Source organism: Macaca thibetana, chromosome 15, assembly GCF_024542745.1.
Source record: "Macaca thibetana thibetana isolate TM-01 chromosome 15, ASM2454274v1, whole genome shotgun sequence".
NCBI lineage: Eukaryota > Metazoa > Chordata > Mammalia > Primates > Cercopithecidae > Macaca > Macaca thibetana.
In genome coordinates this window covers 88,894,173-88,916,952 of record NC_065592.1, presented here as the reverse complement: position 1 = coordinate 88,916,952, position 22,780 = coordinate 88,894,173, and the positions used below count along the sequence as shown (strand labels likewise).

General features: G+C 43.5%; 1 long non-coding RNA gene across 1 annotated transcript; it reads right to left on the bottom strand.

Moving 5' to 3' along the window:
• Positions 1-13,915: 13,915 nt before the first annotated feature.
• On the bottom strand, positions 13,916-20,780 carry LOC126937360 (uncharacterized). The gene is made up of 3 exons (XR_007719706.1): positions 19,883-20,780; positions 19,534-19,796; positions 13,916-16,756 (listed from the first exon to the last, which is right to left on the bottom strand). It is a non-coding gene; the product is annotated as an uncharacterized LOC126937360 (long non-coding RNA).
• Between the last annotated feature and the right edge of the window lie 2,000 nt (positions 20,781-22,780).

The following is a 22,780-nucleotide window of genomic DNA, read 5'->3' as shown; positions in this document are numbered from 1 at the left end:
AGGCACAGAGAAGGCCAAAAGCCGAGGCCTGAAAGGGACACGAGCCACATCAGGCACAGCTGTGAAGCCACAAAGGTTTACGGCAGCCGACTGACTGGATCAGGACCCTGCTTTTCTAGATCATTCCAGCCGGCAGCAGTGCAAGCTGCTTTGGCATGGCGTCCATCTCCTCAATGGCCTAGTGTGTGGACCTTCCTCTCCGCCCTGGTGGGCACCTGGCCAGGAAAAGTTTTCTGGTGCCAGTTCTAACACAGGGGACCCAGGTGTCTGGGACATTTTTATTTTGTCTCGGTTTTGAATGGAAAAGCGAGTGAAAGAACAATGTGGGCACAAGTCCAGATAGATCATGCTGCTGGCCTGGCAGCTCCTGGAGGAGCCTCCTGAGGCTCCAGTCCAGAGATGAGTTCTCCAGGGAACAGGCCTGGCAGGGGCTTCTGTTAGCCCAGCCCCATGGTCAACTTGAAAGTGGGAGGTGGCAAGAAATACCGTCACCAAACGTTGCTCTTTTTGCCTTTCCTTGCCTGCTGGGGTTCTTTGTAATTGTCCAAGTTGCACATTTTCTTTTTAGCATACTCCACATCAATAATGGACCCATTTCAGGAAAGGTAGAATTTTTACACATTTGTTTTCAGTCCCATATTTGTCAATCTAAAGCTTGTGTTCCCTTCCCTGTCCTCTCCTTTTCTCTACTCTCTTCTCTCTCTCTCCCCCACTTCTCCTCTCACCTCCTGCCTCTCTCGTTCTCTTCTTTCTATTGCAGTAAAATATACATAATTTACCATTTTAACTATTTTTAAGTATAAAATTCAGTGGTAATAAGTACCCCTTTCTTTTTAATTTAAACTAGTTTATTTTCTTGTTTGTTTTTTGTTTGTTTGTTTTCCGAGACAGAGTCATGCTCTGTCACCCAGGCTGGAGTGCAGTGGCGCAATCTTGGCTCACTGCAACCTCCACTTCCTGGGTTCAAGCGATTCTCCTGCCTCAGCCTCCCGAGTAGCTGGAACTACAGGCACCTGCCACCATGCCCGACTAATTTTTGTATTTTTAGTAGAGACGGGGTTTCATCATGTTGGCCAGGCTGGTCTCAAACTCCTGACCTCCTGATCCACCCGCTTCGGCCTCCCAAAGTGCTGGGATTCCAGATGTGAGCCCCCGCACACGGCCTAATTTAAATTAGTTTTTAAAATTATTATTACAAAAAGAATTTCATGAACATGATAAAAAAAAATGTGAACACTAAGGAAGGAGCCAAATGAAAAAAAGATTCTCAGCGCTACCCTATCCTCCCACAAGATACATTCCTTGTGAAACCTACATGGAACATTTTAATGGACTATCCACTGGCAACACAAATGGATTCACAAATCTATTCACTCTCTCCTTAAGGGTTAGGGGACTCAGTCCTCAGGGCAGTGGTTACTTTTCCTACCTGGAGGTGCAGGCCAGGTTTCCTTACATACCCATGCACATGTGTGCCTGCAAGCACGCGCACACACACACACACGCATGTTTTTTAAATAACTGATTACATGTATATATACATACATATCTTATATTCCTATAATAAGAGTGACATTCATACTGCTCCATACCTTGACTTTTTTTACTTAGAGTACATCTGCCCCATAACCATTCCAACCCACACACACATTACCCTCATCCCCTCCTTTAAGGTTTTAGTTCAACACTGTTTCCTACCTGCAAATGCTTCAACAGCTCTCTCCTCCCAGGTGATTCTACGAAGCCATCAAGACCTACCTCGTATTCTGTATTCTCCAAGCATTTAGTGCTTCTATATGCCAATTTACCAGATAACGATACAGGAACCATCACAGCTCAGTGGAAAGGAAGGCGAACTCTTGATTAAGTCAGCCAGGAATCTCCTTCTCAGCTCAACCTCTAACTAGTTGTGCAAGGGGCTTATGGAGGTCCGCTTGGACATTTTTCTAAATTCCTCTGGACCTACCTTCTTAAATAAAACTTTTTAAATAAAAAGGAATAATTATCGGCCAGGTGCAGTGGCTCAAGCCTGTAATCCCAGCACTTTGGGAGGCCGAGACGGGTGGATCACGAGGTCAGGAGATTGAGACCATCCTGGCTAACACAGTGAAACCCCATTTCTACTAAAAAATACAAAAAACTAGCCGGGCGAGGTGGCAGGTGCCTGTAGTCCCAGCTACTTAAGAGGCTGAGGCAGGAGAATGGCCTAAACTTGGGAGGCGGAGCTTGCAGTGAGCGGAGATCCAGCCACTGCACTCCAGCCTGGGTGACAGAGTGAGACTCCATCTCAAAAAAAAAAAAAAAAAGGAATAATTATCTTGAACACGATGTTGTTTTTACACACGTTATACATATGTGTTAAGTATTTGTGTTAGTCATGGTTCTTCAGAGAAACAGAACCAACAGGATGTGTGTGTGTGTGTGTGTGTGTCTATACACTGTGTATACTGTGTGTGTGTGTGCATGTGTGGGTGTGGGTGTGTGTGGAGAGGGGGTGCGTATACAGTTAGCCCTCTCTGGGTTCCACATCCAACTGCAGATTGAAAATATTTGGGGGAAAAAAAAAGTGGATAATTGCATCTTTATCTAACATATATAGACTTTTTTTCTGGTCATTATTCCCTAAACAATATAGTATAACAACTATTTACATAGTATTTACATTGTCTTAGGTGTCAATCGAGAAAAATGACAAGTCTCAATCATTTTAAGAGGTTTATTTGCCAAAGTTAAGGAAGGGCGTCCATGACACAGCCTCAAGAGGTCCTGAGAGCATGTGCCCAAGGTGGTCGGGGCACAGCGTGGTTTTACACATTTTAGGGAGACATGAGACGTCAATCAATGTATGTAAGAAGTATATTGGTTCTGTCCAGAAAGGCGGGGACAACTCAAAGCAGGGAGGGGGCTTCCGGGTCATAGGTAGCTGAGAGACAGATGGTTGCAGACTTTGAGCTTCTGATAAGCCTTTCCAAAGGAGGCAATCAGGATATGCATCTATTTCAGTGAGCAGAGGGAAGGCTTTGAATAGAATGAGAGGCAGGTTTGTCCTGAGCAGTTCCCAGCTTGACTTTTCCCTTAGCTTAGTAATTTGGAGGCCAAAAGATTTTCCTTTCACATAGGAATTAGAAGTAATCTAGAGATGATTTAGAGTATACAGGAGGGTGTGCATAGGTTACTTGCAAATACTACAACATTTTACACAAGGGACTTAAGCATCCTTGAAGTTTGGTATTTTCTTTTTTTTTTTTTTTTTTTTTGAGACGGAGTCTCTCGGTCTGTCGCCCAGGCTGGAGTGCAGTGGCCGGATCTCAGCTCACTGCAAGCTCCGCCTCCCGGGTTCACGCCATTCTCCTGCCTCAGCCTCCCAAGTAGCTGGGACTACAGGCGCCCGCCGCCTCGCCCGGCTAGTTTTTTGTATTTTTTTTTTAGTAGAGACGGGGTTTCACTGGGTTAGCCAGGATGGTCTCAATCTCCTGACCTCGTGATCCGCCGGTCTCGGCCTCCCAAAGTGCTGGGATTACAGGCTTGAGCCACCGCGCCCGGCCGAAGTTTGGTATTTTCAAGGGGTCCTGGAACCAATCCTCCACAGTTACTGAAGGATGACTGTATGTATATGTGTATGCATATGTATATGTATATATATGTAAAGAGAGACAGAGAGAGAGAGATTGATTTTAAGAAGTTAACTCACGAGATTGTGGAAGCTCACAAGTCTAACATTCACTGGGTAGACTAGCAGGCTGCAGACCCAGGGAAGAGCTGCAGTTTGAGTCTAAAGACCACCTGCTGGTGGAATTCCTTCTTTTTCTGGAGAAGACAGTCTTTTTCATTATGAAGGCTTTCAACTGACTGGATGAGGTCCACCCACATGACAAAGTAATATAATCTGCTTTACTCAAAGGCTACTGATATAAATGTTAACCTCATCTAGAAAAAAATCCCTTCGCAGAAACATCTAGAATAATGCTTGACTAAATATCTGAGTACCATGGCCTAGCCAAGTTGACACATAAAATCAATCATCATAGAGCTATTTAAATTTAAAAATACCAGACGATACAAAAAAAGAAGTTTCATCCTCTTCCACCCCAAATCCAAATAGCTAGGAGCAAGCAATCTCAACATTTAGTAACATTTAGTCGCTTTTCTCAGAATTTCTGTGTTTAGCCAGCTAGATAAACAGAGAAAGATAAGAGAAAAGAAGGATATAATAAAAATGCTATTTTTAAGATTAAAGATTATAATTTAATATTTTTAAAAGGGAAAAAAGTAAAGTATAACTTCAAATGAATGTTTCTTTACAATAAAGTATGCATTCCTAAGAGATCCTTCTAGGGCTTAGTGAAAACATTATGTAAAACCATTAAGAAGTTGGTCATTTAGGGCTTTCTTTTTTTTCTTACATTTGTTTTAATTCTGGACAGAGTCAATTTACTTCCTATTATGAAATATAAAAAATCAGTACAGCACATGACCTCCTGACTTCCTCCCTCTCTCCACTTTCCAAAATTTGTTATTTGTATTGTTATAAGTTTTACATGGTTAAGGTTTATAAAGCCTATGTGCTGACTATAATTTCTGCCATATTTCCTTTTAATTTTATATGTAAATGTAGTCAGTGCTCATTACCATTTCTTTTGCCAAGCCTTCTGCATTTCTGATCTCTTAGTTTTGATTCTTCTCTTGAGTAGCTAGATTTTGTCAACAAATCTTTATTTTTTTCCCCCAAATCATTTTTTTTTTTTTTATGAAAGGTTCAGGAGTGTGGTATATATGGTGACTAACCATGCTTGTTTATCTGGAACTGTCAGGTTTCACACTGAAAGTCCCGTATTCTGAGCAGTCCCTCAGTCTCGGGCAAACTGCACATGGTGGTCTTTGTAGCTGTATCCCTTACATTCCTCTTTCACCTGTAAAACAGCCCCTTCTCTGAGAATGCAGGAAACTGCAGAGGCTGGAGAGATGTGGGAACTGTGTGTAGGAGAAGGGGCTGTTCAGATGAAGGGAGATGAAGGGATTTGTGTTGGGGAAGAGGGCACATTCCAGGCAGAAGTAGGGACACATTTACTGCTGAGTTGAGAGAGAACACATTCTTATGTTCAAGGAGTAATGGCAAATTGAAGTGGCTGGAGCATAAGGTACATGAAACAGCATGTAAGAGATGCCACCAGGCCGGGGGCAGTGGCTCACACTGTAATCCCAGCACTTTGGTACGCCAAAGCAGGTGAATCACTTGAGGTCAGGAGTTTGAGATTAGTCTGGCCAACATGCCAAAACCCCGTCTCTACTGAAAATACAAAAATTAGCCAGGCGTGGTGGCGCACACCTGTAGTCCCAGCTACTCAGGAGTCTGAGGCAAGAGAGTCGTTTGAACCTGGGAGGCAGAGGTTGCAATGAGCCAAGATCTCACCACGGCACTTCAGCCTGGGTGGCAGAATGAGACTCCATCTCAAAAAAAAAAAAAAAAAAAAAAAAAGAGAGAGAAATGCCACTGAACAGATAAGTTAGGACTAAATGGGGAGGACCTTTGCTTTGGCTGGAATGACTGCCACCCTATCCTTAATTAACACTTTTACCCTAGAAAAGGGATGTTGAAGAGTTTAAAAGTTCTTGGGAGACTCACATATACTCAAATCAAAATGTTCTATATGCTACTGAAGGCCGTATCTTAAAACAAGAAAAGAAAATGCTCATATAGCACCTTATATCTTATGTCAGTTATTTGTTTCTTTCAGAATCATACTTGATATTTCCAGCTGATTGTGAGAATATTCTTCTACTTTGGGTTTTCTGTTTTGAAAAAAATTTATTTATTTTTTTTGTACAGAGAGTTTTGCTGTTTTGCCCAGGATGGTCTCAAACTACCGAGCTCAAGCGATCCACTTGCCTCAGCCTCCCAAAGTGCTGGAACTTTTTTGGAGACAGGGTCTCACTCTGTGAGACCAGGCTGGAATGCAGTGGTGAGATTATGGCTCACCGTGGCCTAGAATTCCTGGGCTCAAGTGATCCTACTGCTTCAGTCTCCTAGTAGCAGGGACTGCAGGCCACCATGCCTGGCTAATTTTTAAATTTTTTGTAGAGATGGGTTTTTACCATGTTGTCCAGACTGGTCTCAAACTCCTGGGCTCAAATGATCCTCCTGCCTCAGCCTCCCAAAGTGCTGGGATTACAGGAGTGAGCCACCGCACCTGGTCAATTTTCCTTTCTTTTGTTTTTGAGACAGTCTCGCTCTGTCACCCAGGCTGGAGTGCAGTGGCACGATCACGACTCACTGCAGTCTCATACTCCTGGGATCAAGCCATCCTCCTACCTTAACTTCCCAAGTAGCTGGGACTACAGGCCACCATGCCTGGCTAATTTCTAAAGTTTTTGTAGAAGGCCAGGCATGGTGGTTTATGCCTGTAATCCTAACACTTTGGGAACCCAAGGTGAGGGGATTGCCTGAACTCAGGACTTGGAGACAAGGTTTCACCATGTTGCCAATGCTGGTCTTGAACTCCAGGGCTCAAGTGATCCTCCTGCCTCGGTCTCTCAAAGTGCTGGCATTACAGGGTGAGCCACTGCACCCACCCTTGATTTTCTTTTAAAGCCAGAAAAGCGAACAGCCTGGTTGAGAATTGGGGGCCAGTTAATCTTCCTTTCTCCTAAAGAAACCAAACCAGTCCAGCAACCTCTTTCCAGTATGTTAGCAATGTGGACAGAGGAGAGGACAAATATAGAAATCTAATGAAATAGTTCTTTTCTGAAAACATCGTTGTTTTCATTTTGTTTTGCTTTTAATCTGAGAGCAAACTTTCTGGCAGTGCCCTCCCATCGAGGAGTAAATAGTTGAGGGGTTGCTGGAGGGTGGTTGGCAGGAAGGCTGATTATGTTGACTCAGTTGACTGTGGTGTTTTCTGAATAGTAGAGCCCACAGAACTGCTCTCCCTGATTCTAGAACCCACACAAACAACCTGGGTTTGGGATTTAGGAAAAACAACAGGTTTTCAGGGTCCATGTACCCATAGAAAACTGTAGCTTCCTACTTTTAAAAAAAATCGGTGTTGAGTATATAGTTGGTATATTTTTTCTCAAAATAGCAAATCCATTTGAGAAACCAACAATTTAATAATTTAATGTTTTTTAAAAAATTGAAATATCTGGCAAATGATTAAACATGGCCAACTTAGAGGCAACTTTTCAATCTTAGTGAAAGGGCTGATTTGGATAGAAATCAACAAAATTGTCAGGAGGGGCCACAAGTGAGGGAAGAGGGAAGAAGCTACTGGAAAAAAAAACGAAAGCAAAGCAGTTACCAGGGACAACGTCTCCATTAGTCACAGTGGGCAGAGTGCCTGGGGCCGACAATACTTTCAGAGGCCTACAGAAAGTGATTTCATTTTTATTTCTGTTAAAATCAGAAGGAAAAAAATGAATTTATTAGAACGAACCCAGCCTGGATTATATTTGTGTTTACACTAATGCAGTTGTGAAACGCAATTTTTATTGTTTCTTCTTAAGGAGGAAGGAGCCCACAGAGGCAACGTGGTTGGGGCCTGAGAAAGTCCTCATGTGGCCCTGGCAGTTACTAAATAGGTTGGCTCAAAAGCCTAAAAAAATATAGCCCTGTGTTTAATGAAATGTCTTCAATGACGTTAACATTGATAGCATCCACATTTCCCTAGCTGAGTGGGCCCCGTCTACAGACTACAGGATCTCAGCCCACCTTTTGAAGCTTCCCTAGCCATAACTAGAGACCCCTTCCAAGTGCTTGCTACCAAGGCCAATCAGATTTTTCTTTCTTTTTTTTTTTTTTGAGATGAGAGTCTCACTCTGTCACCCAGGCTGGAGTGCAGTAGGGCCCTCTTGGTTCACTGCAAGCTCCGCCTCCTGGGCTCAAGCAATCCTCCTGCCTCAGTCCCCCTAGTAGCTGGGACCACAGGCACGTGCTGCCATGCTCAGCTAATTATTGTTGTTTTTTTTTGGGGGGGGGTTGTTTTTGGTTTTTTTTTTTTTTGAGATGGAGTCTTGCTCTGTTGCCAGGCTGGAGTGCAGTGGTGCGATCTGGGCTCACGGCAGCCTCTGCCTCCCAGGTTCAAGTGATTCCCCTGTCTCAGCCTCCTGAGTAACTGGGACTACAGGTGCTGCCACCACACCTGGTTAATTTTTATTTTATTTTATTTTAGTAGAGATGGGGTTTCACCATGTTGTTAGACTGGTCTCAAACTCCTGATCTCAGGTGATCCACCCACACTGGACTCCCAAAGTGCTGGGATTACAGGCGTTAGTTAGCCACCGCGCCCAGCCCCAATCAGATTTTTCTGTGCTGCTCCTTTCCACTGCTGAGAAGCCTTGTTAGGAGATGCCTCCCTCATTAGTATTACTTTAGCTGGTGTCTGTTTCAGCCCTTTTATCTAGGTGCTGTTACCAAACTTTCAGTTCCTCCTGGTGCCCAAACAGCACTGGAGAACCTTCCATCCCAACCCAGTGTTAAAATCTGTGCTGCAGGCACCCAGGAAGGGGGAGGTTTCTCCGTCTATAAATCAGGGTGGTATGTTTCACTGAAGTCCAGAAACATCTGTGCTTATACCTGGAGCCTCCCAAAGTCCTTCATGTAAATAGTAACTCCAGTGAATTACTGGTCTCTGAGCCTGGGCTGAGGAACAGACAACATCCTATCTTCCACTCTCCCATTCATTCCTGTCTCTTGTCCCAAGGCATCCAAAGACTTTTTCCTCCAATGTTCCATTCTTCCAGGAAAATGCACACATACCACTTTGGTGCTGTCCCACACAATGCAGAGATTTGTTTTTTATTATATACATATGTATAAAGCCAAGTATTTCAAAAACAAATATCCATTTTCAATTTTTTTTTTTTTTTAATATAGAGACAAGGTCTCTCTCTGTTGCCCGGATTGGTCTCAAACTCCTGCGCTCAAGCGATACTCCTGTCTTGGCTTCCCAAAGTATTGGGATTATGGATGTGAGCCATCCCACCTGGCCCATTTTCAAATATTTCAAAAGCAGTTAAGAGCATAGATATATAGTTTATCTGAAACAAAGCATCATCAACATTGTCAATGCAGTATATAATTAATATGGCCTCTTTTACTATTTATTTTAAGTTCTGGTAAACAATTTCGATCCATCATATCTAACAGAAAATGTGCAGATGATAGTTCTAGAACTATAGTGAGGAGATAAAGAAAGGATGTTGTGTTGGAGGGTAAAGTTCAAGTGGTTTTGCCCCAGGCACCTTCAGAGAAATAGTCAAGAAAAACAGGGTAAAGATCAACTGGAAATGGAAATTTCTGGATATGCTTTTACTTATGAAGAATATAATAGGGGGCCCAGCACAGTGGCTCGTGCTTGTAATCCCAGCACTTAGGGAGGCCAAGGTGGGAGAATCACTTGAGCCCAGGAGTTAGAGACTAGCCTGGGCAACATAGCGAGACCTCATCTCTACAAAAATAAAAATTAAAAACTTAGCCACATGTGGTGGTCCCAGCTACTTGGGAGGCTGAAGTAGGAGGATCACTTGAGCCTGGGAGGTCGAAGCTGTAGTGAGCTATGATTCCCATCACTACACTTCAGCCTGGGTGAAAGAGCGAGATCCTCTGTCTCAAAAAAAAAGAATATAACAGCTATCATCACAGCCTGGGAAGTCAGCCACTTTGCCCCGAGGCACGTTCTGTGTTCGAGGCAGGGATAGGAGGCTGAACCCTCAACCACCTGCTTTCCTATTCAGCCACTGAGGCCTTCTGTGGCCTCCCCAGAGACCTGTGAAACACTTGGGAGACCATTATTACAGCAGTTCTCAACCAGGCCAAGTTTTTCCCTTTGGAGGCATTTCAAAATATTTAATGATCTTTTAAAAATTGTATGTAAACTGTTTTCTTTTAGTGGGCAAGGTCAAAGAATGCTAAAAGTCTTGCAAGGTAGGGATAGTTAGGCAAAAGAAAGATTTTTCTCTTACCCAAAAATACCAATAACACCCCTATTGAGATGCATTTGTAAACAACTGGGGAATTTGATTGAAGGATTTTTTTTTTTTGAAACGGAGTCTTGCTCTGTCACCCAGGTTGGAGTGCACTGGTACGATCTTAGCTCACTGCAACCTCTGCCTCCCAGGTTCAGGTGATTCTCTTGCCTCAGCCTCCCAAGTAACTGGGATTACATGCACCTGCCACTGCACCTGGCTAATTTTTGTATTTCTAGTAGAGACGGGGTTTTGCTATGTTGGCCAGGCTGGTCTGAAACTCCTGACTTCAAGTGATCCACCTGCCTCAGATCCCAAAGTGCTGGGATTATAGGCAGGAGCCCCCACACCTGGCCTGATTGAAGGAATTTCTTTCTTGCTATTGTGTTTAACTCCTGTACAGGTGTTCCACATATGGAAGGATGAGATGTGATATTAGCTGATATGATTTCCTACATTCACTTTTTTGCCCCATGAAAAGTACAGAGATGCCCTCCCTCCAGGTTCCTCATGGCTCAGAAGTAGCATGAGAGAAGATTATATTGGTCTGGAATGGTGCATGAAAGAATCAGAAGACCTCACCGGGGATCCTAAACAAGGATAAAGGGATGTGCATCAAAGGAATGAAGGGTGTCTGTCCTTACAGGGAATTGGGTAAGAACACAGTGAATTGATTCAAGTCAGTTTGGTCATGCTCAACCCTTAGATTGTTTCTGTTAGCAGATAGGAGACACTAAAGAAATTTTAGGGAGTGAGATTTAGCTGTGTTTTATAATCTCCCTATCAGGTTATAGGAAAGAAATCTTAGGTCGAAGTCTGTCATCCACATAGGTGTTTACTATGTGAACATTCATTAGTCACCACCAAGGAGTTGATACTGTCCTGTTGGTGTAATGAAATTCTAGCTCTGTACCCTTTTAGGTGATCCAGTCACACACTGCATGAAATGCTTACAAGTAGCACACAAGAGCACTTCAGAAGCAGGAGTCCCTTCCAACTGGCATCATTCAGAAATCCTCCTATACCAACAGCTGCTTGTAGGACAACTCAGGGATCAAGACAAATTTTAGGTCTCCCTTAATTCTTACACCCCCGCCTGTACAAGAGTTAGGAGTCTCTTTAAGGTATTTTTAGCCAGTCCTCATATTTGGAATACCTGTAACATCACAAATGAGAGCTCGTTTCTAAGAATCAAGCTAAATAACCGCTTCCTAACAAAAGTTACTAGTTTCTCCAATGAAATCCCTTTTCTGACATTCAGTATGTTTAATAGCAAAGTGTTAGTTTGATGAAGCCATCTCTAGGATGGAAACTTTTCTGATTTAATGCGAACTGATCATGCCTTAATTATGCATTATAAATTACCTGAAGGCTTGGGCTTCATCTAAATAACAGATATCGGCCAGGCGTGGTGGCTCACACCTGTAATCCCAGCACTTTGGGAGGCCGAGGTAGGTGGATCACCCGAGGTCAGGGGTTCGAGACCAGCATGGCCAACATAATGAAACCCCATACAGATACAAGATATCACGATGAATATGCTGAGATCTTTTTAAATAAGCGACAGTCACTGTAACACAGTGGAATCTGCATGGGTCCCAGTGCTATGGGGGCCAAGTGAGACCTGCACCTGCAGTTCAGTCACCGCTTAAAATTCCCGGGTACCATGCAGATGCTAAGGAAACATCTGGAGCCGAAGGCCAGCAGAGGACTGAGAGACCCGAAGGCCAGCAGAGGACTGAGAGACCCGAAGGCCAGCAGAGGACTGAGAGACCCGAAGGTCAGCAGAGGACTGAGAGACCCGGAAGCAACGTGACTGCCTCTTCCCACTCAGTTATTGGCAGGAATTAAGAGCCATGTGAGGGGGAAAGGAGACTGGAAAGAGAAACCTTGGAAGAAGGGCTACTGCGAATGGAGTAGCCACTTAACACTGAAGAATGTTTTTTAATCAATTTTTTTGGACTTGAACTATTAACAAAATTTAAAAAAAAGATTTACAGAATTAACCAAATTAAATGTTTCTTTCAGATAGAAAGGTGTGATGGTTAATACTGAGTGTCAACTTGATTGGATTGAAGGTGCAAAGTATTGCCCTGGGTGTGTCTGTGAGGGTGTTGGCAAAGGACACTCACATGTGAGTCAGTGGACGGGGAGAGGCAGACCCACACTCCATCTGGGTGGGTACCAGCTGATCAGCTGCCAGCATGGCTAGAATAGAGCAGGCAGGAGAAGATGGAAGGCGAGACTTGCTGAGTCTTCTGGCCTCCGTCTTTCTCCTGTGCCGGATGCTTCCTGCCCTTGAACATCAGACTCCAAGTTCTTCAGCTTTTGGACTTTTGGACTTATGCCATTAGTTTGCCAGGGCCTCTTGGGCTTTTGGCCACAGACTGAAGGCTGAACTGTCACAGGCTTCCTTACTTTTGAGGTTTTGGAACTCGGACTGGCTTCCTTGCTCCTCAGCTTGCAGACAGTCTGTTGTAGGACTTCACCTTGTGATCGTGTGTCAATTCTCCTAATAAGCTCCCCTTCATATATACATCTATCCTATTAGTTCTGTCCCTCTAGAGAACCCTGACTAATACAAAAGGGAAGTCATGGTCTTCTACATTAAGTCTGAGTTATTTCAAAATAAAGTTATATTTTCGTACCCCTGAATTTTGTGGACTGATGTGACTATGAAATTATTTCTGTTACAAAGTGATTGAATATTTAAGCATATAGAATCTGTTCAGGCTCAAATGCCCTGAAAGTCAGAGTCATGCACGAGGAATGAGTTCATCTATCATGTCTGACACCAGAGTCCCACCAGCAACTTAGGAGGAGACACTGCCTTTGAATGTGAAACTGAGACTGTAGCTTCAAAGAGAAATCTGGCTAAGGAGCTATTTATGGAGTGACCTGGCCCTAAAAGCATGAACATAGGAGCATCTCAAGGCAAATATTACATGAAAAGAGAAACAGGTAGCGGTGCTTGAATCGGAAACCCCCTTCAGAAATTGGTTTCTTATACTTTCTGTACTTATTTAGTTTCCATCGTCTCTTGTGATGTTTGGCACAGTGTTTGTAAAAATTCCAGCTGTGCTAAGGGACATCAAGAAAAGCAAGTGTGTTTCTGCCTGCTTGAGAGACCCAGAGGGAAATTTTGCTCTGTAGGTACTGGTTTGTGGATGGCTATGAGCACGAGGAAAGCGATTCCACAGGCAGGGAGTAGAACTCGGGGACACAGATGGGTCCTTATCTGTCAAATTCTTCCTCATGGAGTTGGTTTTGCTCCCGTTTAAAATTGCGTAAGAAATTGTTATTCATGGTAGAAACATTTGAAACTCAAACGAAACGTTAAAAAAAAGGAAAGAATCCCTTGTAACCTCCTTACCCAGTGGTAACAATTGTTACCATTTTAAAGTACACCTTTACAGATCTGTTTTTATACATTTGCATATGTGTAAATATTTCAAAACCAGAATCACACTGTATATATTCCTTTGCAATGTGCTCTTATTTAACTCATTGTATTGTGAACTTTTCATGTCAATAAACATTTGTCTATTCCAGTGGTTCTCAAACTTGAGGATGCATCAGAATCACTTAAAAAGCTTGATAAAGGCCCAGCGCAGTGGCTCACGCCTGTAATCCCAGCACTTTGGGAGACTGAAGTGGGTAAATCGCTTGAGGCCAGGAGTTGGAGACCCGCCTGGCCAACATAGCAAAACTCCATCTTTACTAAAAATTCAAAAATTAGCTGGGTGTGGTGGCGTGCACCTGTCATCCCAGCTACTCGGGAGGCTGAGGCTTGAGAATCCTTTGAACCCTGGAGGTGGAGGTTGCAGTGAGCTGAGATTGTACCACTGCACTCCAGCCTGGACCACAGAGTGAGACTCTGTTTCAAAAAAAGAAAGAAAAAAAAACCGCTTGATAAAGCACAGGTTGCTGGTCTCCACCCACCAAGTCTCTACTTTAGTAGTTCTAAGTTAGGGTCTGAAAATTGCATTTCAGACAAGGTTATTTATTTTTTTTCTTTTTTGTTGTTGTTTCTTGAAACAGGGTCTTGTTCTGTCACCCAGGCTGGAGTGCAGTGGTGTGATCATGACTCACTGCAGACTTGACCTCCTGGGCTCAAGTTACCCTCTCATTTCAGCCTTCTGAGTAGCTGGGGCTGCAGGTGTGTGCCACCATGCCTGGCTAATTTTGTTTATTTTTTGTAGAGACAAGGTCTCATTATGTTGCTTAGGCTTGTCTCGAACTCTTGGACTCAAGCCATCTTCCCCTCTTGGCCTACCAAAGTGCTAGGATTACAGGTGTGAGTGAGCCATCACCCCCAGCCAAACAAGGTAATGTTGTTGCTACTGGTCGGGGCGCACACTTGGAGAAGCTAGGGTCATCTGTTAATAGATCATTAGGTAATATAATTTGTGGGTTTTCTATTGGTTTTTTGGAGACAGTAAATGGAGATTTTGTAACAAGGGCTTGATACACAGTGATAGAGTAATAATAAAATTGCAATTTATCATTTCTTTCATGGTAACAATTTGAGGACTGAATAAAAGCTTTTGGGACTAAAATTAGATATTCAAAAAAAAATAAGTAAATAGGCCCCAGGCATAGCAATGAAAGCGCTGTCTAGTGTTCGTAAGTGCAGGAAGGCTGTGACGTGCCTTACAGGGAGAAAATGTGTGTTAGATGAGCTTTGTTCAGGCATGACTTACAGTTCAATGTGAATGAGTCAACAATCGTGTACACCTAAAAAGGAAGGGGCCATTTCCCAGTTGGGTGTGACGCTGCTCCAGAAAGCGCTAAAGTAACATCTACAGTTGCATGTTAGATCTACAAATAAGATGGAAGAGTGGCTAAATGGGTGTATTCATGAGATGATGACAGATTAAAAAGAAAAAAAAAAAAAAAAAAAGCACAGTGGACAGCATTGCTGTGAGGCTGAAAGCCAAAGAAATTTATGGAAAAATGTTAAACCCTTTGTGGCTAGTGCTGGCTGGCCCACACATTTCGAAAGGCGACGAAGCATGGAAAAATGTTAAACCTGTGGGAGGGGTAGGTTCTGCAGGTCACAATGCTGCGGAACAGATTTTTAAATGTTTGCTCAGTGTTCTACGGGAAAAGGTTATGTGGAAGAGACGATTTTCAACCCTGGTGAGACTGGCTTGTTTTACAAGGAAGTTGGAAAATGAATCTATAGAATGCAAATGGCATTTCAATTGACAAAAATGTAGTGACCAGAGGTTCTCAGGAGCCTCACCTTATATTTCCCCTTGTGGCAATAGTCCAATATTCACTAATTTAGTGTTTGCTATGAGTTTATAGAACATAACTACCATGAATAATAAGAAGTGATCATACCTGGTTGGCTGCGTGGTGGCTCATGCCTGTAATCTCAGCACTTTGGGAGGCCGAGGTGGGAGGATTGCTTGAGCCCAGGAGTTCAAGGCCAGTCTGGACAACATAGTGAGAACCCGTCTCAATTAAATATATGTGTACATATATGTATCTTTTTATAAAAAGAATGAATCATACCTGCTTCACCCTCAAAGATTTTAAAACATAAGGTAGAGCCCAGACATCTATGTTTTTATCAACCCTTTTATTTGATTTTGAAGCAGTCTAGTATTTGAAAATTATTTTTAATATACTGTATCTTGTTTCCTTATATTTCCAAAAGCCTGTCATATTGTCACAGGTATCACTGACCATCTTTTTTTTTTTTTTTTTTTTTTTTTGAGATGGAGTCTCACTCTGTCACCCAGGCTAGAGTGCAGTGGCATGATTTCGGCTCACTGCAACCTCCGCCTCCCAGGTTCAAGTGATTTTCCTGCCTCAGCTTCCTGAGTGGCTGGGATTACAGGTGCGCACCATCACACCAGGCTAATTTTTGTATTTTTAGTAGAGATGGGGTTTCACCACATTGGTCAGGCTGGTATCGAACTTCTGACCTCATGATACACCTGCCTCAGCCTCCCAAAGTGCTGGGATTACAGGTGTGAGCCACCGCGCCTGGCCAATATTACTGCTTTTTTTTTTTCCTGGGTTAATGGAATCTAATGGGGGACTCCTTGGCCTGCCTCACACAAGGATCGTTTTTAACCTCCTGTGATTGACTAGAAAGGAAGTAGGCTGGGTGACTTTTTTTTTTTTTTTAACACTGGTTGAATCCTAAGAGAAATCACATCTGCTTTTTGAGCCATCCTGCATTCACCCATCCATCTTTTCACTCATCAGATTTAAGGCCCATATGAGCAGTAATCATGAATATTTGGTTCACCTAGGTAAAGCTGTACCTAGTCCGTAATTTTCACATAGTAAACACTCTGCCCAGTATAAGACAGGCACTGTGATGGAAATGAAATTATTCCTATAAATCAGGAGTTCTCAAGCAGGGATGATTTTACCCCCGGAGAGACATTTCACAATGTCTGCAGGCATCTTTATCACAATGATGGTGCCTTGGGGTGGGGCTGGGGTTGCCACCGGCATCTAACGGGTAGAGACCAGGGATGCTGTCAAACATTCATAATGCACAGGACAGCCTCCACTCCCACAACAAAGAATTATCTAGCCCAATATGTCAATAGTGCCCAGGTGGAGGGAAACGTTCTTAAATGGCTGTAACAATTATAGTAGGCAACTTTTCATCCTCTGCCATTGCACTCCAGGCAGATTCAACTGTTAAGTGACACAGCAGTACTGAATCACGTCTCTCCCCACAGCCCACCTATCATGCAAAGTTATGAGGAAAGATTCCTGGGGAAGGCTTTCCTCTCTCCTGTGCCACTGGTTCGTTGTTGTTCTCCTAAGTAAAAAATGCGTACATTATTTTTTCAAGTATTTGAACTCATACTCTTCCCTATTTTCACTCTCTATCCCTATTTCCTTGTTTGCAGTTCATGCAAAGTGGAGTCCGGCTTCCTAGGAAACAGGTGTACCCTGACCTCCCTCATGCCGATTCTAGAAATGGCTTGGGAAAGAATGCAGCTGGAGACCCACAAAAGTGCACTGTCTCTGGCTCGTCGTTCTTCCTTCTCTTCTCCTGGTGAACAGAAGTAACTTCGACCTACCTTCCTGAGCCCCCAGCTCTGTAACCACACATGAGGGATCAGTTCCTCCCAGTTCCACCCAGTTATTTCAGTCACATGCTTAGGCAGTGAGGAAAGGACATCAGATTCCTAAAGATCAAATTTCCTGAACAGAAATATTTGTGGACAGGAAAAAAACCTGACAGGACGCTTTAATTCAGGTGCAGCATTTAGTTTTCAGTAAGGTTTTATTTCACAGGGAGAATAAAGACAAGCTGAATTCGGCCAAATTATAAAAGGTTATCAGTAAGTCTGTATTTTTCCCCCTCGACTGTTATGATTTCTATTTGAGGAAAAAAAAATCTGAAATTATTTTTTCCCTTAAGAGTGGCTAATCGAAATTAAGCAAATTAATTGACTTTATCGATTTATTAGGTTGGTGCAAAAGTAATTGTGGGTTTTGCCATTAAAAGTTGCAACAACAGCCAGGCGCGGTGGCTCACGCCTGTAATCCCAGTACTTTGAGAGGCTGAGGTGGGCAGATCACCTGAGGTAAGAAGTTAAAGACCAGTCTGGGCAACACGGTGAAACCCCATCTCTACTAAAGACACAAAAATTACCCAGGCATTGCCTGTAGTCCCAGCTACTAGGGAGGCTGAGGTAGGAAAACCACTTGAACCGAGGAGACAGCGGTTGCAGTGAACTGAGACGGCGCCACTGCACTCCAGCCTGGGTGGCAGAGCAAGACTCCATCTCAATAAATAAATAAAAGTGGGGAGGTAATACTGGGGACAGGAAGGGTAGAGGATATATGGGAATATGAAAATTCTCTGTACTTTTCACTTAATTTTGCTGTGAACTTAAAACTGTTCTAAAGAATAAAGTTGATTTTTTTTTTTTTTAAATCACACATATGTACACAAGTAAGTTCAATGGCCTATTTTAGATGATGGTGATTAATTCTGTCCAGGATACTATGGAAGCCAAAGAAAAGAGTGGACATTTATGCAAGGCCGTGGGGGACAGAGATGGTCCGAAAAGATCTCCTAGGCCAGGCACAGTGGCTCACACCTGTAATCCCAGCACTGTGGGAGGCTGAGGCGGGCAGATCACTGGAGGTCAGGAGTTCGAGACCAGCCTGGCCAACATGGTGAAACCCCCGTCTCTACTGAAAATACAAAAATTAGCCAGGTGCGATGGTGGGTGCCTGTAGTCCCAGCTACTCAGGAAGCTGAGGCAGGAGACTCTCTTGAACTCGGGAGGCAGAGGTTGCAGTGAGCCAAGATTGCACCACTGCATTCCAGCCTGGGCGACAGAGAGAGACTGTCTCAAAAACACACACACACACACACAAACAAAAACCCTCATGGAGGTGGTGATATCTGAGCTGAATGTTGAAAGGTGAGGGTGTTCTAGTCTGAAAGCCTGAAGAAATATGTTCTAGCAGACTGCAGTGTGAATTAAGACCTTTTCTGATGGAAGTGCTTAAAAAAACCACTCTCTCTTAATAAAATGTATTGGATTCTATCAATGAAAAGGCTTGGGCTCAGCTTGCTCCAGGGCTTGCAGGACGGCCCCATGACATAGTTTGTATCTTCCCATTTCTCCTCAGTGTTGGTTAATTCTCCTGTTTCCTGTAAGATGAGTGCAACCATCCCAGCACCTTCTTAGTCTCAGTTCACATGAAGTGGGGATAATGCAAACAGGCTGAAAGTGAGGGAAGAGACTGTGTCCCCAGGCTACTGTTTTTATTAGATGGATGATGAGTAGATACCAGGAGTAAAAACCCCAAATGAGCGCTATTCATGAAGACTTGAAACAGCATGTGTGGTGCAGGCATGGGTAGAGCATCCTATACAATGAAGAAACCTGGAGGGGTGGGACTGAGGCCAGACCATGGAGGGTTCTGTGTACTATTTGAAGAAATCAAGATTTTTATGTTTTAGGCAACAGGAAATCTTTGAAAAAGTTTATGCAAGAGTGTTCAATTATCACATTTTCATTTCTGATAGAACTCTGACTGTGGAAGGTGCTGTGTGACTTGGCCAAATAATTTGACCTCTCTAAGCTGCTTCAGTGTCTACATTTGTATAATGTGGACAATAATAGTGCCAATACCATAGGATTATGGCGAACTTTAATGTGATAGTATTTGTAAAATGCTTAGGACAGTGCTTGGCATCTAATGAGAACTAAATATTTGCTGCTACTAATATTGTAACTATTGTTATTATTGTTGCTGTTGCTATCAGAGTGGAAGAGTTTGAGATAGGAGGCATGGAGGTGACAGGCAAAACCATCTACACTCACACAGTTTGCTATCTTCATCAGCAGAACTTTCCTATTCCAGAAACTCTCACCCTGGAAGGTAAAACTTGCAAATAACTTCCTTTTTTTCACTCCAGGAACATCTTCAGAGTTACATCAATAAAAAGCAATTTATATTCCAAGACTGTTTGAACTCTTTTCCTCAAAATCCTCACTTTGCTGCGTCTTCTAATCTTAAACTATTTAATCATTATTATTTGCCAAGACCCCACATTGTCAGACTCACCTTAATCAGCATCCGAAACCTCCTAAACAATGCGATCGGGTCATCCTCTCACCGAAATGTTACCAAGACTCTAAAGACGGAGCTCTCTGTTACTTCAGTGAGCAATAGACTCCGCTTTGTCTTATGATCAGATTGTTTTGGTGATATTTTCAGGAAGCCGGCATTCAAGAGCAGGCAGCTCAGAAACTGGCAACGGTCCAGGTGAAAGATGGTAAGAGATGAACAGGGCTCGATGACAAGACAGGAGCATGTGAATGGAGTCACTGTGAAGGAGAGAGGTCTTAGTAACTGGGTGTGAGGAGGAGACAGGAACATTCAAGGACACTGCTCAGTTTGGCACCTTCAGTACCTGGATAGACTGTAGAAGGAATTTCCAAAGTAGAAGCTGCAAAGTTTGTTAGGTATAATTCAGGATATGTATTCACATGTGATAACGGGAACCAGCTTTATTAAACTTATGCTGATTTCTAACCATCCACCGTCAAGACCGCTTCAGAGGTAGGTGACCTGGTGGCAAATAGTTTGGGTTAGGCTTCTCAGGTTCCATAAGAGGATGTCTTCCAATGCCCTGCTCAGTTATAATTCTCTTCTTAATCCGGAACTTCACCTATTGGTGCTCAACACTCTAAGTGTGAGTGTATCACCTGTATGTGGCTAAGCCTATTTGTGACTCCCCTGTTCTTTCTGTTTGCCTGTGTAGGCACATTTCTGAATTGCTAATGCCCATAAAACACAAATTCCATTTTAAAGCACTGATGTAGATTATACTGGATATTTAGGGGGAAGATAAAGATGAGATGACCAACTTATTCTGGTTTTAGCATCCCAAATCCAGCATCCCAGAAACCTCACAGTCCAGGGCAAATTGAGGTGATTGATCACCTAAAGAAGAAGGTTAAAACCACACTTCAAATCTCCTTTCTTTGGGAAGTTTATAGGAATAAATATTGACCGAGCAGCAAATATCGAGGCCAAGCATGGTGGCTTATGCCTGTAATCCCAGCACTTTGAGAGGCTGAGATGGGAGGATTGCTTGAGCCCAGGAGTTTGAGACAAACCTGGGCAACATAGGGAGACCTCATCTCTACAAAAGCTAAGAAATAAGGTGGGCATGGTGGCATGTGCCTGTGGTCCCAGTTACCTGGGAGGCTAGGGTGGAAGGATTGCTTGAGCTCAGGAGGTCGACACTGCAGTGAGCCATGATCACACCTTGCCCTTCTGCCTGGGCAACAGAGCAAGACCCCGTCTTTCTTTTCCCTTCCCTCCGCTCCCCTCCCCTTTTCTTTTCTTTTCTTGTCCTCCCTCCCCCCCTCCCTCCCTCCCTCCCTCCCTCCCTTCCTTCCTTCCTTCCTTCCTTCCTTTCTTTTCTTCTTTCTTTCTCTCTCTCTTTCTTTCCCTGTCTTTTCTTTCCCTCTCTCTCTCTCTTTTTTTTCTTTCTCTTTTTTTGACGGAGTCTCGCTCTGTCACCCAGGCTGGAGTGCAGTGGCGCAATCTTGGCTCACTGCAAGCTCCGCCTCCAGGGTTCACGTCATTCTCCTGCCTCAGCCTCCCGAGTAGCTGGGACTACAGCTGTGCGCGCCACCATGCCCAGCTAATTTTTGTAATTTTAGTAGAGACAGGATGGTCTCAATCTCTTGACCTGGCGATCTGCCCACCTTGTCCTCTCAAAGTGCTGGGATTACAGGCGTGAGCCACCGCGCCACACTTGCATTTCTTGTTTAAAACAAGATGTGCTGGCCGGGCATGGTGGGTCACGCCTGTAATCCCAGCATTTTGGGAGGCTGAGGCAGGTGGATTGCTTGAGCTCATAAGTTCGAGACCAGCCTGGGCAGCATGGCGAAACCCCATTTCTATTTAAAAAAACAAAAACAAAAATTAGCCAAGCATGGTGGCACATACCTGTGGTTTAAGCTACTCTGGAGGCTGAGGTGGGAGGATTGCTGGAGTCCAGAAAGTCGAGGCTGCAGTGAGCCGTGATCATGCCGCTGTACTCCAGCCTGGGCAATGGAGTGAGACCCTGTCTCAAAAATAAAGAGAAGATGTGCTGCACTCACAGCAGGCCAGGGTCTGGGGAAGAAGGTGGATGGTTAAAATGGTAAAAGAGAGATGAATGGATCAGAGAAAAACAGTTTTTCAAGCCGTTTATTATGGATTCATGCCTTTCTTTGCTCTTTTGTAAATTGGGCCAATTTTTTGTAAGTAGTGCCCATCTCCAGGGTTGTTATGGAGTGAAAGGAAGTAATACATGAAAAGTGCTTAGAACATGCAGTAAGCAAATGCTCAACAAATGCCAGCTGTTGTCACGATGAGCTCAGTGGGCTTTGAGGAACATACTTAAAGGAGCATTCTCCTCTGAGTGAAGGGGCACGAAAAGCTGTCGTGAAGAGAAAACACATCTTCTTTGCATCAAATCAAATAAGGGAATTCTAACCGGACCAGGAAGTGTTTACTAATGAGTCTAATGGCAAAGGAAGTAAATTATAAATACCCAATAACGTTTGAGCCAGTGATAGTGGCATCTGTGTTTTGCAGAAATTAAAACAAAACAAACAATTCCGGTTTCTGCATCTTCATCTTAAAGGTCAATAAACCTTCATATGAAATGCACAAAATTTTCTAGTTAAACAAGATCCTCCTCCTGCACCCATACTGCTCATGCAAGTTACTCCCACAGTCAGATGTTCGGATGGAGGCTCCCAGAGAGTATGAATCTTCTCGAGTCCTCCTGCTGAAAGGGAACATATGTTTCCCTCTGGCATGCAGCTCAAGGAACCAGGCCATTCTCACCTAACAAGTGATTAAATCAACATATATTGGGTATCAGAAAATGAAATTCCATAGATACATTCCAAGGAGCTAGAAGCAAAACTGCTGCCAATCTAATCATCCTCAGCTCTTGTAGTCAGATGGACAGTGACAGCGGCCTATAGGAGTGGTTATTCCGGCCACTGCTGCAAAAGGTTCTCTTCACTGTATACAATGGGGCTATCTTACAAGGTTAAGTAAGCAGAGTATAGGGCCTTGACATGGCTAAGCACTAACTGTGACATCTAAAACACTCCTGTCAGTAGGTGAGTGGAGAAGAAGCATGGCTCCTTCCTCCCCTAAATAAAGGCTGGGGCTGGGGAGCATGACTCCCTAAGGCAAACCATATGTGGAAAAAGCTCCAAATACATATTTGGCAACAATTTTATGGAGTTGGAAGGAGTCATTCTCAAAATATGAAGATGTGACTTCAGGAAATTCT